The 15720-nt window shown below is 46.7% G+C and overlaps 1 protein-coding gene across 16 annotated transcripts in view; it reads right to left on the minus strand.

Annotated features, from left to right (window-relative positions):
- Positions 1 to 15385, minus strand: part of Znf532 (zinc finger protein 532) — a 106487-nt gene extending 91102 nt beyond the window's left edge. For 3 of the 16 annotated variants that reach the window (XM_076837320.2, XM_076837319.2, XM_076837303.2), the window contains exons 1-3: positions 14395 to 14627; positions 12781 to 12862; positions 12586 to 12695 (exon numbers count right to left, since the gene is read on the minus strand). The gene's annotated coding sequence lies outside the window, so the exon portion shown is untranslated. Of the gene's footprint in view, positions 1 to 2848; positions 2944 to 8006; positions 8058 to 11554; positions 11618 to 12585; positions 12696 to 12780; positions 13535 to 13629; positions 13811 to 14394; positions 14628 to 15128 lie in introns of those variants that run through there. The other 13 variants (XM_076837306.2, XM_076837304.2, XM_076837309.2 and 10 more) reach the window with 13 other exon arrangements.
- Between the last annotated feature and the right edge of the window lie 335 nt (positions 15386 to 15720).

A 15720-nucleotide genomic window follows, 5' to 3' on the forward strand; every position in this document is an offset into this window, starting at 1 on the left:
CTGGCCCCTACGCTGAAGAGTGAGGCAGAAGGTAGCTGAGGGCCTGAAAGACACAGTTATGAATGCCAACTTGACCCACCCTTGGCAAATTCCTTAGGTTCTCTGAGCCTCAATTCCTCAGACGCAGTTTTCTTGGCTGCCTTTCCCAAGGTGACCAAGTTCCCCCGTCAGCTCATGTTCTGGGCAACTCGTTGCTCATCATTTCCTAGTAAACTTCCCTCCAGCCAGGGGAGAGGTTCAGGGGCCTCTGCAGACATTTTCTTCTCATGGCAACCGTGGACAGTCCCCTTCATTTCTCTCTCTGGACTGTCCCTGCCTTTATGTCATACTCTCTCCTTCATCTTCTTTACAATTCCACCAAGACTTAAATCTCTCAGAACCTTCTCTGAAATCCAACCCTTTCCTCTTCTCATATTCTTCCCAGCCCTGCCCTAGAATCCAGTAACTGTGTCGGTAAGTGTGAAAATGAAGTGCACAAATTCAATTCACTTATGGCTAAGTTGCCACTGTGACAACACAGTGATAAATTAAGGCAAAGCCTCAAAGCACCCCTAAAACAGAACAGTCATGGAACAACTCTGCGCTGGAGGCTACAGGAACAGATGAAGAATGTAATGAACCCAGGAACTTCATCCTTATCATTGAAAAGACTAACGGTTGGCCAACAATGCCATTTGTATATATGAACAAACGATATTCTACATGAAAAGGCAGCCCCCACTTTCACTGCCTTTTTGCCTCCAGCGTATTAAATTTACCTAATAAATACACGTAGCACACTTCTGACTTGACTCATTCAGTTGATGCAGATCCTGCTCCCCTGGTCACACTCTCTAGAAGGCACAGCATTTTGAAATGAGGAAGGAATACTTTGACTATACAGGAGAGAAGGCCAACGTTGCAGCAATTTTACTTTTATGATTTTTACTGTGGTTGAGCACTGGGTGTCTCAGTAGCCCACTGGCCACCTTCACTGACAATGACCGTCAGCAAAGACCCTGCCCTCCCAGGCACTGCCAATGACACCATGTCTGGTCTTGAAAAGAGGAAGTAGGACTGAGGAACACAGATTACATCCACTAGTATTTTAAATGCAGACATGGAAATATAGGAGCTTTGGGGAAGTCACATTTGGCCACATACACAGGAAAGAAGAAAATGCAGTTCAACCAAGGGCAGGGCACAATGGACAACCGAGCACATGTGGCCTGGAGAAGAACGAAGCGTAAGCTTAGTGCAAGATGGGGGCCAACCAAGTTCCTGGACTTGGGTCCTGGCAGTTGCTGTGGCAGGGCCTTTAAAGAGCTCCCTTTTCATTATGTTAAAGGATGGCTCTGTCTTCGCCCCATATCCTCCATGCCATGCAAACTCCAAACAATCTAGTCTTTCAATGCCTCCCACAGGAATCCAGCCTACAAGGAGCCACTGCTTCTGACCCACATGCCTCACTCCTGCCACCTGGGCCACCAGATGGCCTCCATCACCATCCCACATGAGGGCTGCCAGGTAAGGTCGGTTCCCACTCAGTTCTGCAGTAATCCCGGGTATGGCATCGCATACTAGCCTCCCTCATTCACCTATTTACTCATATTCCAGGTCATCCAATGGCCTTTCCTGCCAGCACCATCCATCATTCAGAGAGCCTGATTCTCGCCGTCTTGTACTTTCAAGTATCCATCTGTTCTGCACCCACGTGCCCTCCTGGTCTTGCCCATTTTGTTGTACTTGTGACCACCCATCCCCGTTCCACCTTCTGATGTCCTCCACAGATCTGGTCCCAGTCTTTGATTCCTACTTCACCCACTCTTGGCATGTGACAGCCAAGCTTCTGACTTCTACCTCAGCTACTTTCTAAACTCACCTCTAAATCTGATGGATACCCACAGTTCCATTCCCTTTCTTCAAGTCTGGCCCCAAGTCTTGCCTGTCCTAACACCCAACCTTGTCCCTGTTCTTCCAAACCCCATCACACTCCCCTTCTAGCCACAACCATTGGCCCTGAGCAGAGGTTCCCACAGTGCCAGGTACAGGATTCTGCACTCAATAGGGAGAGATAATGGGTTTAGCTAACAACTAATAATCATATTCAATGTCTCAGATTCATTTCACAGAACTCTTGGTGTTGAAATATTCAATAAGATCTAAAACTCAGCTAAGAATTCTATGAAACAGTGGGCTTTTGCAGAGATGGGGTGGTAAACAATCTCGTGTGACAGACATAATTTTATTGCCATAGTTGATTTATTCAATGTGCCTTCCCACAGGAAGAAACCCACTAAACTCTTCCAGTCTCTTATAGTTCAAGCACTTAATACATCAACGCCTTCTTGAGACTCAACTTTGCCTTTGGCGAGGGCCCTATGGTGACCTCCCCAGGAGAGGTGGGCCCAAGAACTCAATGGTGGTTGTCTTCATCATGTGCTAGAGAAACAGTGTCATTAGCCACTTTCCAACAGACCTCTGTGAGGTGTTCTTTTGTGACTTTCATCCTGAGGAAAAGTCACAAGTCACCTCAATTCCCTGTCAGGCATTTTGGCAGCAACAGGGGGTGGGCTACCAGTATGGAGTCTTCATCTCTCATTGGGCACTAAATATCTGAACCAACCACACATGGCACAGTCACTCTTACATGCCGCGGGCCTGACAGTCTGCACGACAATGAGTTATAACAGGAACCCCTACCACACATCTCCTGGATCTAATGTTAACATTAAAATTACCTTCCGTTTAGTTGGTATCAAGGAAATAACCAATGATCCAGTCAGATCCTGAATACTTAGAAGTCAATGTTCACGCCAGAACTGAACATCTATGACCAAAAATCAGTTCTGGCCCCATTTGCACTTACTGATGCCATCACATGCCAAGCCAGAAGGTGAGTCCTTGTGGAGTCCGGCAAGAATTAGAGAATCAGATGGTTCTGGAAGCAGAGAAGCAGCATGTCTAAGACCAAGGAAAAGAGACACCACTCAAAGTGTGGTCCACAGACCAGCAGTGTCAACATTAAGCCACTTAGAAATGCAGAAGCTTGGGGCCACCCGGGTCCTACTGAATCACTATCAGCATTTTAACAAGACCCCCACCCCATGACCTACATGCAAATTAAAATGTGATAAATGCAATCTAGGCAACAAGAGTAACCCAGGACACCCTGGGTGACAGGTACAGAACATCAGCAGCTCAAGGAGCTTTTACATGGCAAGCAGTAGGAAGGGCTGGAATCAGGGGAAGAACCTGACCATGGTTCAAATCTAGGGCCAATTGTTCACCAGCGGAGCAATATTCAGCTGGTCACTTCCTCCCTCTGACTCTTAAGGGGGATATTAAGTATACCTTACAGGATACAATCTAATGCATAGGAATCTAACACACACACACAGTAACCAGCAGGAAACACTGCTTCCTTCCCATTCAGAAGCACACACCACCCAGCATGGCTGTGTGTACCCTGTGATAGAGAGCAACAAGTTAGGAATATTCAGGAGACAAAAAGAGCCCAACCAGGGGAGGATGAGTTTCTCCAATAAGGAGACACCAAAACAGTTATTACACTTTTTTCCAACCTAAGGAGGGCCTCAATGACATCAATAAACATGAATACTGCCATGCACCAGAGATTACACTGCTAAATTTATTTAAACATCCAGACCAGCACTGTTCAATACAAATACATGAAAGTCACATATATAGTTTTAAATTTTCTAATAGCCACATTTTAGAAAGAGAAAAGAGAGGGATGAGATAAATTTTAATAATAAAGTATAAGGGCTAGGGATAGCTCAGTGGTAAATCAAGTGCTTAGCATATGCAAAGTCCTAAGTTCAATTCCCAGCACAAAAATAATAATAAAAGGTGTTTAACCAAAATATTATCAGTTCAATATATATTTGATATAAAAAAAAACCTGTTATATATCTTATACTTACAGCTCACCTCAGTCAGGAATAGACACAGCTCAAGTGCTCAGTAGCCATTTGAATAAATAAATCATTGGGAACCCCTGGATCCCTTCTCCTCTCAACCCCCCATTACCCCCAAGCCCAGAATGCAGGACATAAACATCTAGTCATTGTCATATCACATGAGAAGAAAGCACTGGGGATGGCTTTTGCTAACCTGTCATATTTTCACAGACAAGTTTTGTCTTAAACTTTGATCAATATAAAATTTTATCAATAGAAAACCTTGACTACAGTCAGGCATTGATTGGGCTGAATTTTTCTGGAAACCAAAACAGTTGAAGTACAAGATAATAATGAAAAAGTTTGGGCAAGATTTTCAACTGAATGAAAGCACTGTCAAGTTGGGACATGTATACTGCCTTCTTGCCTAGATTTCACCCACTTTTAACCAGATATTGGGCAGCTATATCTGAAGTCCTACAGAGAGACAGGAGACATACCTTCTATGTATTTTCATGGTCAAAAACAAACACTACTCACAAATAAGGTTAAACCAGGACAGGAGACAATACTCTCCAAGACAGGGAAAAAAAGACAAGTCATTCTCCTAAAACATGCAGACCAAGAAACACAGAATGACAGCTACAATTTTAGAAAGGATACATTAGCATACACTCTGCAAAGCACTGTGTATGTATTTAATCCTCAAATCCTTAAGAAAAGTATGGTTTGGAATTTAAGAAGCTTTCTCCAGGTCTCAGTGCTAGTAAGCAGCAGAGCACAGGTTTATAACATTGAGGGTTAAGCAAACAGATTGATGTCACTGAGACCTGGGAATGGCATCTGGAAATCTCCATGGCTTTATCACACAGATTTAACTAGAACGCTAAGAATAAGCAGTTCTCCAACTTCCTCTCCTGTTCCTGCTATGTAAAATCAGTAAAACTGTTAAGGATCAGCTTATTAATTAAAGGTGAGTCTTAATTTGATTAACTCATGCTTTCAGGCTCATCAGATAAAAGGATTATAAAAATGAATAGGATTATATACCACCAAGGCACATATGATAAATGTTGGAAGGCAAGAAAAAGCCATGATGGTGGCCATACTGGACCACAAGTCCAGATGCTGGGCTCCAGCTCAGACTGCTGTTAATGACCTATCCCCCTGCCCTATTCAGGCTCACTGCAGAAAATGAGGAGGAGATCATAAATATCTGAAGCATTTCAGCTACATGCTCCTTTAAAATAGAGGGCTTTTAATTTTCTGACCTGTTAAGTTGTTCAACAACCTATTTCTTACTATTCAGATCCCTAGAAAGAATCTGTTCCTTCCAGAAGAAAATTATAAAATCAATACCCATTACCAGCCCCAAGAATCAGCTTCCAAAAGGAGTTTGTATCCCACAAAGAAAGGCTGATGATGAGAACAGTCAAGAACTACAACACCCCGGTTATCTTTAGATCCCTATGGATGAGTCCAGATGCCTGGAAGCTCTAATTATGTAAAGTTATGATAACTGAAAAGGAAACCATACAAAACCGACATTTTCCATCCCTTGAGCCCATGGAGGAAAGGCTCTTTAGTAGGGAATATGTGGGGCAGCTAAGAAACCACACGGAATTTGTCTAAAATTACTTATTTTTCTGTCTCCAGATGTAGATGAAACAGAATCTGCTCTCACTGTTCATTCTAAAACACCAGAATTTAGAACTTCCTGCCTGGAGGAAATGATTTCAAAGAATTCTTTAAACTATGTTTGTTTATCGTGGGATTTTTCTCAGCACTTTCAATTTACTTCGCTTTTCTCCTTTTCAACGAGAATGTGAAACAAAAGCATTTCTCTAGCCCTTCTCCCTTTCAATTTGTATACTCACCCTAGTGCCCGGCAAAAATTGTTTAAGACTTTTCAATGTGCTATTTCTAGAGACGTCTCTGGTGCCAATAACAGATTCTCTTCTGTCTATGCTAACCACGGTCAAGAAAAGCTGGCTAACTATGAAGGCCCTTAGTGTACCTCAAGAATCCAGAGGCACTTAACCACTGAGCTACATCCCCAGCCCTTTTTATTTTGAGACAGGGTCTCGCTAAGTTGCTTAGGGCCTTGTTAAGTTGCTACAGCTGCTTTGAACTTGCAATCCTCCTGCCTCAGTCTCCGAAGTGCTGGGATTACAGGCGTGCCGACCATTTCCCCAATACACATTCTCACAGGACAGTCATCAACCAATCTGTGTGCCATTGCTGGCAGTATCTCTGCTGCTTGGCAATGCTATGCCCTATGGGCTCCTCCTCCAGGTTGCCACACCTCTAAACCAGGCTCCCCCAAGACAGAACCGCCCAGTGAAAGGGAGCATGAGCAAATCCGGCCTCCACTACCAGGTATGACCTAAAAGACCTTGGCCAGTGTCTCTGCCTCAATTCCCCCCCACTGGTACTATGTGGATAATAATACACAGCCCATTCCCCTGTTCCAGAATTAACGAGATAGCATAAGTGAAGGGCTGCCACATACAGATGCTAGCTACTAACAACATTTTCTACCTTTCTGAAAATGTTCTGTCCTCCAAATTGCTTTTGTATGTGTGTGCCAGGCTGGGAATAAAACCTAGAGCTTTGCACATGCTAGAAAAACACTCTACAACTGAGCCACACTCCTAGCCCTCTCCCAACTTTCTAAAGCATGCATTTTAAGTTCTTCAACTACCCATCCCTCTTCATGTATGGGTTTTTACTATATAAGCCATTATTTTAGGGGACCCCAAACTCAATCCTTTTTTACACCTTTCTTCTATCATCTCTGTCCTTTGCTAATTATAGCTCACCACAGCAGTCTTCCCTTATCTGTGACTTTACTTTCCAAGGTTTCAGTTACCCGAGGTCAACAGCAGTCTGAAAACATTAAATGGAAAATTCCAGAGGTAATTAATAGCCAGGCATGGTGGAACCTGTACCAACAGGCCTGTAATCCCAGTTACTCAGGAAGCTAAGGCAGGAGGACAACAAGTTCAAGACCAGCCTCATAAACTTAGTGAGATCCTGTCTCAAAATAAAAGATAAAAAGGGCTGGGGGTATAGCTTAGTGGTAAACCATCCCTTAGCATTTCAATCCCCAGGATCCCCCACAAAACATTAAATTTTTTTTTTGAGAATTTTAATATTTATTTTTTAGTTATCGGCGGATACAACATCCTTGTTTGTATGTGGTGCTGAGGATCGAACCCGGGCCACACGCATGCCAGGCGAGCGCGCTACCGCTTGAGCCACATCCCCAGCCCCAAAACATTAAATTTAACATAATTTATTTTAGTATATTATAATTGCTGTCTTTTGTTATTGTTAATCTCTTACTATGCCTAATTTACAAGTTAAATTTTCCACAGTTATGCATGTATAGGAAAAAAATAGCACAGGTAGGGTTCAGTCATTGCAAGGTTTCAGGAACTCACCGAAAGTCTCAGAACCTGTTCCCATGGATTAGGGGATACTACAGGGCTCAAACCTAAACCTCTAGACCAAACAACACTACTGAATCCCAGATCGAAGAGCCTGGAGGCAAAGGGTGCCTCCAAGGGCAAAGAATCCAAATCTGAACTCACCACATTCACCCCCTCCCACCTCCATTCTCCCAGCCTCTTCTGCCTTCTCACCCTGCCATCTCATAGAAAGGACCAGCTGCCAAATAACCACAGGGGATATCTTGGCAGCATCCTCCATCCCTCCTTCCCCCATCACTCCCAACATCTAGTTGGGTACCACCACACGCTCCTGGCCCCTTGTGCAGCCAAAACCTACCCCACAAGCAACACCCCAGATCTTTGTGGTTTCTCTCTCCCAAACTCCTGCAGTGGTCCCCTCATCTGACTTCCCTGCCTCGAGCCTCTGCAGCCTCCACTCCATCTTCCAATGTGCTGCCACAGGACCTTTGTGATGAAGGATGTCCTCCTGCCAATACTAGCTATATAAAGAAATCCACACTGGAAGGGACTGTACACAGAAACCTTCTTCAGTCTGTCCCTTGACTGCCTCCAGATGCACTGACTGTGGGACCCAAACCCAACTGGTAGACCAAGCCCTTCCCTCCCCCTGGCTACTCCCTCCACTCACATGCTCTGCCCAGCATATTATTCCCAGAGCTGTGGCCTTGCTGGTCTCACTGGTCCTGCCTGGTTCAGCTGAGAAGCGGCTTCTTCAGAGGTCCTCCCCTGACCCTTGGCACTGGACTGCCATTCACATTACTATCTGTAAGTTACTTCCCACACTAGATTTTTCTCCATTGTTCCTTTTCCCTTTGTATTCCCAAGACCTAACCAACGCTTGGTGCTCAGTAAACACTCAGGAAGCGTCTGTTAAACGGATGAAAGCATCCTCAAATTAACATTGCTTGCTGCTTCCCTCCTTGCTCTACCAGCACCTCTATTTGCTCTTCTTGATCCTAAAAGTTGTTTTATCACCTTTCAAATCTCCCCTCTTCATTGCTTTGATAGTGCCTAAATATTTTTACTTCCTTACAAGGTATCAAAGCAGAATAATGATTTCAAATTTTAGAATGCCACCAATATTTTAGCTGTAGTCTAAATCAAATTATAATTAAGTAGTTGTTTACACACAACCAAGATCTCAACAAAAATCTTTGGCATCACTTTCCAAAATTTCAACTCTATTATTGAGTTGTATTTTATGGAACCTAAAGACAAATGTAAAAATTAAACTGCCAAGTGTTTCTGAAGAGATTAAAAACAATTGCTGGAGGAAATAAAGGATATTTTACCACTTGGAGTTTTGTGTTTCCACTTTTGGCTAATTCCGATTAGTTCAGGGTTATAAAGCATGTCATCCTATTAAAGAGTGTTCTCTCAGGATCATCTCTTGAATGTCTTTAATGTTTACCACCATCTCTTTCTTAGAAATCTTAACTGCAGCTGTCAAGGCCAGATCTTTTCTGTGAGTTATGATGAGCTGAATTTATTTTCATCCAAACCTCTCTCTTATATCTATACCATATGACCCAACCAGGTATTTACAGAAGAGAAAGAGAAACTATTCGCGTGGCTAGGATGTGGCTCAGTGGTAGAGCAATTGCCTAGCTGCCTAGCATGTGCAAAGCTCTGGGTTCAATAACCCCACACTGGAAAAAAAAATTAGAAAAGAAAAGAAAAAGAAACTATTTTTATGCTCAGCAATCTGAGGCAGGAGGAGCACCTGAGCTCAGGGACTTCAAGACCAGCTTAGGCAATATAGTAAGAACCAGTCTCAAAAGAAGCAAACAATGTTCACATGAAAACCTATACACAAATGATTACAAGAGCTGCTTTTTTTTCCCCCCCACAATCACCAAAAACTGGAAACAACTCTGATGTCCTTCAACCAGTGAATGGATAAATATACTGTGGTACATCCATACAGCGGAACGCTACTCGGCAATCAAAATGCATCTTGCTAAGTCAAAGAAGCTATTTATATGACATTCTGGAAAAGACCAAAAATGGGGACAGAGAACAACAATGATTACAGGGACAGAGGTGGAAGAAGTCTGGTTACAAATGGATGGGCAACAGAAGGAAATTTTGGTGTGATGGGATTATTTTGCATTGATTGCAGTGGTACATACATAATTCCATACATGTCAAAACCCAAAGAGTTACAATGGATTTCACTGTATGTAAATTAAAAATGTAAAGTTTATTCTTTTCTTTTTCTTTTTTTTAAGTACACTGGGGACTAAACCCAGGGCCTCACTAGAGCATACTAGGCAAGTGCTCTACCACTGAGCTACATCCCCATCACTTTTTAAAAATTATTGTTTTGGGACAGGATCTCAATAGATTGCCCAGGCTGGCCTTGAACTTGCAATCCTCCTTCCTTGGCCTCAGGAACAGCTGGGATTACAGGCATGTACCACCATGCCTAGTAAGAGTTAACTCTTTAATCATGACTTGGTTAAAGATCATCCCTAAAATATAATTAACACAAAGGTGTGGATTTCTGTAAGGTCCATCATGGCTGCTGCTTTTCTCATCTTGCCATACAGGATTAGGAAGGGATCTCAAGGGATGAGGAAGGCGCCACCCCTAATGTCTTGCAGATCTTTTCAGTTTCCCTTGCACTGGCATCCTTTATAAGGTTCCTCATCAAAGGCAACCTCCGTGTCAGCTGTGTGCTGTGAGGTGGCGGTCTACCAAGAACATGGGAAAGGTTGCTCAAAACCTGCAGACAAACTGCACTCCGGAGCAAAGCCCCGGGAGTGCAGTTCAAGGGAAGAAATAGAGGGGGGTGGAGAACACAGATTCTAACATTCCAACCTGTCCAAGCAAAGGTAGGAGCAAAAAAATTCCACTTACATGCTGGTTCCTCCTTCCTAGACCTCCCTTAAAAATGACTGGGGGTGGGGAGTCTGAATGAGGAAGAGAGACAGTGTTCCTGAACCAGGTTAGCTGAGAGTTCTAAAAGTCCTGGATCCAGTGTTCTTTAACTTGGAAAATGTGACTCTAAATTTCACTCAGATGATAAAAATAATCAAGGATTCAACACCCAGTTACACATTTTTTCCAGTGTATGGCTGGGCCCACCCCACACAGCCCTGCTGCAAGGAGATGGCCCAAAGGTCCTCCTGGGAGACTGCCGCAGGCAACCCCAACCAGGGATCAGGCTTGGGCTCCAGCTCCAGCACAGGCCCCGCCCCCAGTGTGGGTGCCTGGGTGTTCCCTCCTGGCTCTCCCAGGAAGGAACATGCCCTTACATATTCTCCAAAGCATGCTGGGAACCTCTCCCTGGAGGCCTGGGCCTGCTAGGTTGTTATACCCCAGCCTGAGATCAACACCTGAGGCAAGCCCCGTCCATGATGAGCTCATGAACACTGCCCTGGAGAACCAGCTCTCCAACCTTAAGCAGCATTTGCAGCTGGAAAGACTGGCCTAAATGCAAAACAAATGCTATTTTCAGGAGACTTCTGGGGGGAGGGGAGGAACAAAGCTAAAAACCACTAAGAGAGTAAACCAGAACATTCCACGACATGCAGTGCCCAAAAAAGGTTTTTTAAATATATTCTCAAGAAACAGCCACTGCAAGGAGTGAGTTATCAAAGTTAAATAAAAATCACTGACTCCAGAAAGACAGGAATGAAGGACTAAATGATAAAACAGCTTATTGTATTAAGCTAATTAAGGTTTATCATATTAGCCATCTGAGTTTTAGTTGGCACCAGAAACGCAGGAACAGCATATCATGCAACATGGATTCGGATCTGCTTTGCAAGCATATTTCTGCCACAGTCATCCACAGAACCTCTGGCAGTCCAAAATGAGGTAGAACTGAAAACCAATTTTAGCACAGTGATTTGCAAAGAATTTTGTTCCATCGTGTAAGCTATTTGCTGGTATATCTGTCCGAGATTACATTCATCTGTATTAAATACTGCATAAAGTATTCCAAGCTAACCATGCACTCCTGTTTCCCCTTTTGCCAGTTTTATCAGACAGGCAATGTTGTGCAGCCAAATGAAAAACATTTCAACAATAAAAACCCTTGCATACTGAACACCCTCACTGCAGATATGCTGCCCACCAACTGCCAGCACACAACTTAACCAATTCTAAGATTCTCGGCATTTCTGAAAATACTGCTCTGCTGAACACGGAGAGGAACGAGATACCCACTTCAAAATGAGGGAGAAATGTATTTGCAATGTCTCCTATGGGCTCCTCTTGACTGTACTTTTACCAGACCAGCCGAAAGGCAGAACCAGTTCTGTTGCTGAGATCATGTCGGATCCAACTCTGGAGCGACTGGTTTCCTGTTTGGGGAAGTTGCAGTTCTTTTCACAAGGAACCCCAAGGCAAAATGTTTAGTGTTCCCCTCACAGCCTTTGTTCTTCTCTTTGCTACACTCCTTACTGCTCTCTCCTCTTCTCTCCTCTCCTCTCCTCTCCCCTCCTCTCCCACCTCTGGTTTGGGAAGGTGCATGAAAATGCCAGCTCAAATCTAACTGCAATCTTTTTAAGGCATGAGACATTTTCCACCACCCATTCCAGTAGAGCTGAGAGTTAACAGGCATCTTTGCACAGATGAAGGCAGACTACCCGGTCTCCCCCTGGTCTTGCATTAGTATTCCACATTAAAATGTATGCCACAAATAATCCAATGGCGAACTCACCGTAGACAGCCCCCAAAATCAATAAGACATTCCACCACTTGACTCGGAGTGAAAAATCTTTCAGGTTAACACTGAGAGCATGGTAAAAGAAAGGTGATGAATGAACAAAAGGAGAATCTACCTCCAGGCTCCTCAAATCCTAGAAAGGTAGCCAGGCTGCCTCGATTTGGTGAAGCCCTTCCTTTTCTTATCATCATCAGGAAAATGCTACATGTGTACTGCTTCAGTCTAATGCAAAACAGCGCATTCTCCACAAGGCCCTGCCGCCTACCATTCTCTAAACTTGCCTCTTTCCAGGCCTGATTGTTCCAAATGCCCAGGGCACATGAGATTTAATGAAGGCAATCAGATTTCACCTTGATAGCAATACCATCAAAAAGTCACTCGGATCCCATCAAATGTGGATAACATTAAGAGTATTTCTTCTCCACCATGAACCCCATTTTATCTCCAGGGTACCAGTTCACTGTCAGTCTGTGTTTGAATGGATCTGTAAATTAATATTTAAATTCATGCTCAAAACAGCACATCTCACCTTGTGAACCTTGACCTTTTGGAAAGACTTTGGACCAGTGCTCAGTTACTGTCACACGGTTGCATTCTCTGCAAATATGAAAGGGTTAAAAGCAGCCCCAGTCAACAGGCCTACAAGGAAAAAAAAAGACAGCATGTATGGCTAACAGCATCACTGGAAGGCATTTATGCTCATTTCCTAGAACAATATTGTTACCTTTTGGCCTTCATAATAGTCAGAAGTATCCCCAACACCCTTTAGTAGCTTCTAAAAGGAAAAGCACAAAACAGAACATACCCTGCAAGAGAAAAAAGGCATGCAAAGTAGCATTCTCCAGCAACAAACAAACTACCATTACAAATCCATCAGTTCACTCTGGTTTTGTTTTGTTAAAAACACAGAGAAGAGACTGCACAAACCAAGTGTCCCCACCCTAGCAAGGCACATTTTTTTCTTTAATAAGGGTCATAAATCTCAGCTCCTTGTCCATCCCTTAAGCAAAAGAAAAAGGCAGGAAAAGCCCAAGTAATCTCAGACCCTGCAAACCTGCACCTTTTTTTCCATCGTCTCTACACAGGATCTTTTAGGGCTCCATTAGTCACGTACCAGTGCTGTGTGGTGTCTAAGTGTGCATTCACATACTGTGTTGGGATGGCACCTTCCTGCAAGCTCCTCTGCTTTTGGCTGCCATGAAGGGAGGAAGCTGCTATCCTACTGTAGTAGCTCAGTGACTGCATTGTGTTCAGGAGCTGATCTGCCTCAAACCAGTTTCAGCCGGTTCTGGTCACCCTACATAAAAAAGCTATGGCAACCCTCGCTGAGTTGCCAACAAGTCCCTGAAAATCATCAGCACAGGGGGGATCTCGCTGGGGGTTGCCTCTCCCTTTTAGGTCTTCCTGAGGAGGGGAAGGTCATCGTGTGTCCCCCCGCACCACACAAGCACACAGCCTTGGAAATGCTCACCTCACAAGCCCCCCAGAGCCCCTGAGGGCTCTTTCCCCCTCCCCTTCACCCCGAAGCCCACCGCAGACACTGTTTCCCCCTCCTTCTCCTTCCCCCACTTACCTCCCACAACCTGGCTCAGATCTTTGTGTACGTGTGTGTCAGTGTGTGTTCTCTGTGTTGGTGGCTGACAAAGAGCCCCCAAGAAAGCAATCTATGTGTGTCTCCTCACACAGGATGCGTCGGCTGCAGGAGCCGGCCTGGCCTCCTAGCAGAGTGGTGCTGGCTTGTTGACCAGGCTCCTCTCTGCCTGTCACCCCCACCCCACCCAGCCCCCTCCTCCCTTCCGTCCCTCTCCTCTCTCTCCCAGCCCTGTCACCATCACCAGCAGCCCCCCCAGTCTCCTCCTCCTCCTCCAACCTTCTCTTCTTTCAAGCACCTGGGGGGAGAAGTCCAAATCCCTTCACCTCAGGGTAGAACTCTGGGGATGTCTGAGGAGGGCGGTGGGGGGGGGGGGAGCAAATGAAGGGGCAGTGGGGGAGAGGGGACACAGAGGCCTTGGAAAAATCATCTGTGCACAGCCAGCGCTGGGTAGGTGGGGGGAGCGCCGCGCTCACGTGGCCCCCTCTCTGAGCCGGTGGGGCCTAGCAAAACCGGCCCTTCCTCGGCCCCCCAAGGAAGCTGGCGGGGCGCGAAGGCCAGCTGTCCCTAGGGCGAGGGTGGGACAGGCCACTGCAGTCAGGCCAAGGGGCCTGAGCCTCGCGCGCTCACCCCGACCCGCTGGGGTGGCACGAGGGGCGGCTCCCCCGCCTCTCCCGGCGCCCACCCGCGCCCCTGGCTCGCCCCGGCCGCCCCCTGGTCGCCCCCGCCGCAGAGGCGCACACCCACCCCCGGCCCGGGGTTGGCCTTCGCAGCGGTCAAGCCCGGGCGTCTGGGCCGCAGCTCGGATGACCTTTGTTCTGCGCGGCGCCGCCGGCGGCTGCTGCTGCTGTGGCTGCTGCTGCTGTCGTCGGAGCGGCGGCGGCGGCTTCCATGTTACGGGCGTGTCATCCGCATTCCCGCAGCCGGGGTCTGAGTGTGCGTGTGCGGTGCAGCGGCCTCGCCGCCGCCCCGGCTGCCGGGCTCCCGGGCCGCCGCCGCCGCCGCGGCCTCGCCGTGCGCCCGGCCGGCCCCGCGCCTCCCCGGGCGCCGCGCTCTAGGCCGCGCGGCGGCGGCGGCGGCCGGCCCGCCACGCCGGGGCCTACGGCTTGGGGTGCGGGCCCGGGCGGCGGCGGCGGCGGCTCGGCCCGGGCGGCGAGCGAACAAAAGGGAGCGCGGGCGAGGGGGAGGGGGCGTGGGGGAAGGGAGACTCGGGAGCCAGGCGGCGGCGGGAGCGCGAAGCCCCGCGGCCGGCGGGCGCCGACGCCCGGCCGCTGCGGAGCCCGAGCCCCGCGGCGGCGGAGAGGCGCCCCGCAGACCTGCCAAGTCTCGCCCCTACGGGCTGCCGCCTCGCAGCTTGGCCCCGGAGAGCAGAGCGGGTGGTGGTGGTGGTGGTGAGGGGCCGGAGGGAGGGCTGCTTTTTTTTTCAAACGACATTTCAGACTCTCACCCAGTCCTTTCCATGGCCCCAAGCCGCAACTTACTCGAGTGGAAGGAAGCAAGGCCTCGCCAAAGATGGTTGAAAAAGACCGTGAGCCTCTCTCTACCCAGGATCTTGAAGCCAAGGTGGTGTTCTGTTCTCCTCGTAATGGTGGCAAATAAGTAAGAAGAGAGCACGCTATCTTCGGATAAATTGAGTCTGAAATCCTCCCTGGAGGTGAAGGAAGGGGCTCTCCTCTGGTTAGTTAGTGGTTTGGAGCCCTTTTCGCCTTAAACTGAGCCACAAAAGAATGGAAGACACCCCCTGGGGTGGGGAGAAAGCCCTGGTGTAAAAGACACACGTTTTGCTTTCAGAGAAAAAGCCACTGGGGCCAGATTGAAACATGGCATGTTCAGTTCATGTAGGTTTTTTTTTTTTTTTTTTAAATGGGGGAATGATATTGAGTAAACAAGATGTAATAGCTGGATCTTTAAATTCTCGAAGGGAGATGGGGCTCAAATGTAACAAGCACATATTGTACATACAGCAGGTGCTCATAGCTTACAGAACACAAAACGATACATACATAAACCCACCAAAGGCCACGAGGGGTATACTCGGAGCCCATCCGAGAGCGAGACAATGTATTTCCATTC

Source organism: Callospermophilus lateralis, chromosome 17, assembly GCF_048772815.1.
Source record: "Callospermophilus lateralis isolate mCalLat2 chromosome 17, mCalLat2.hap1, whole genome shotgun sequence".
Classification (NCBI taxonomy): Eukaryota; Metazoa; Chordata; class Mammalia; order Rodentia; family Sciuridae; genus Callospermophilus; species Callospermophilus lateralis.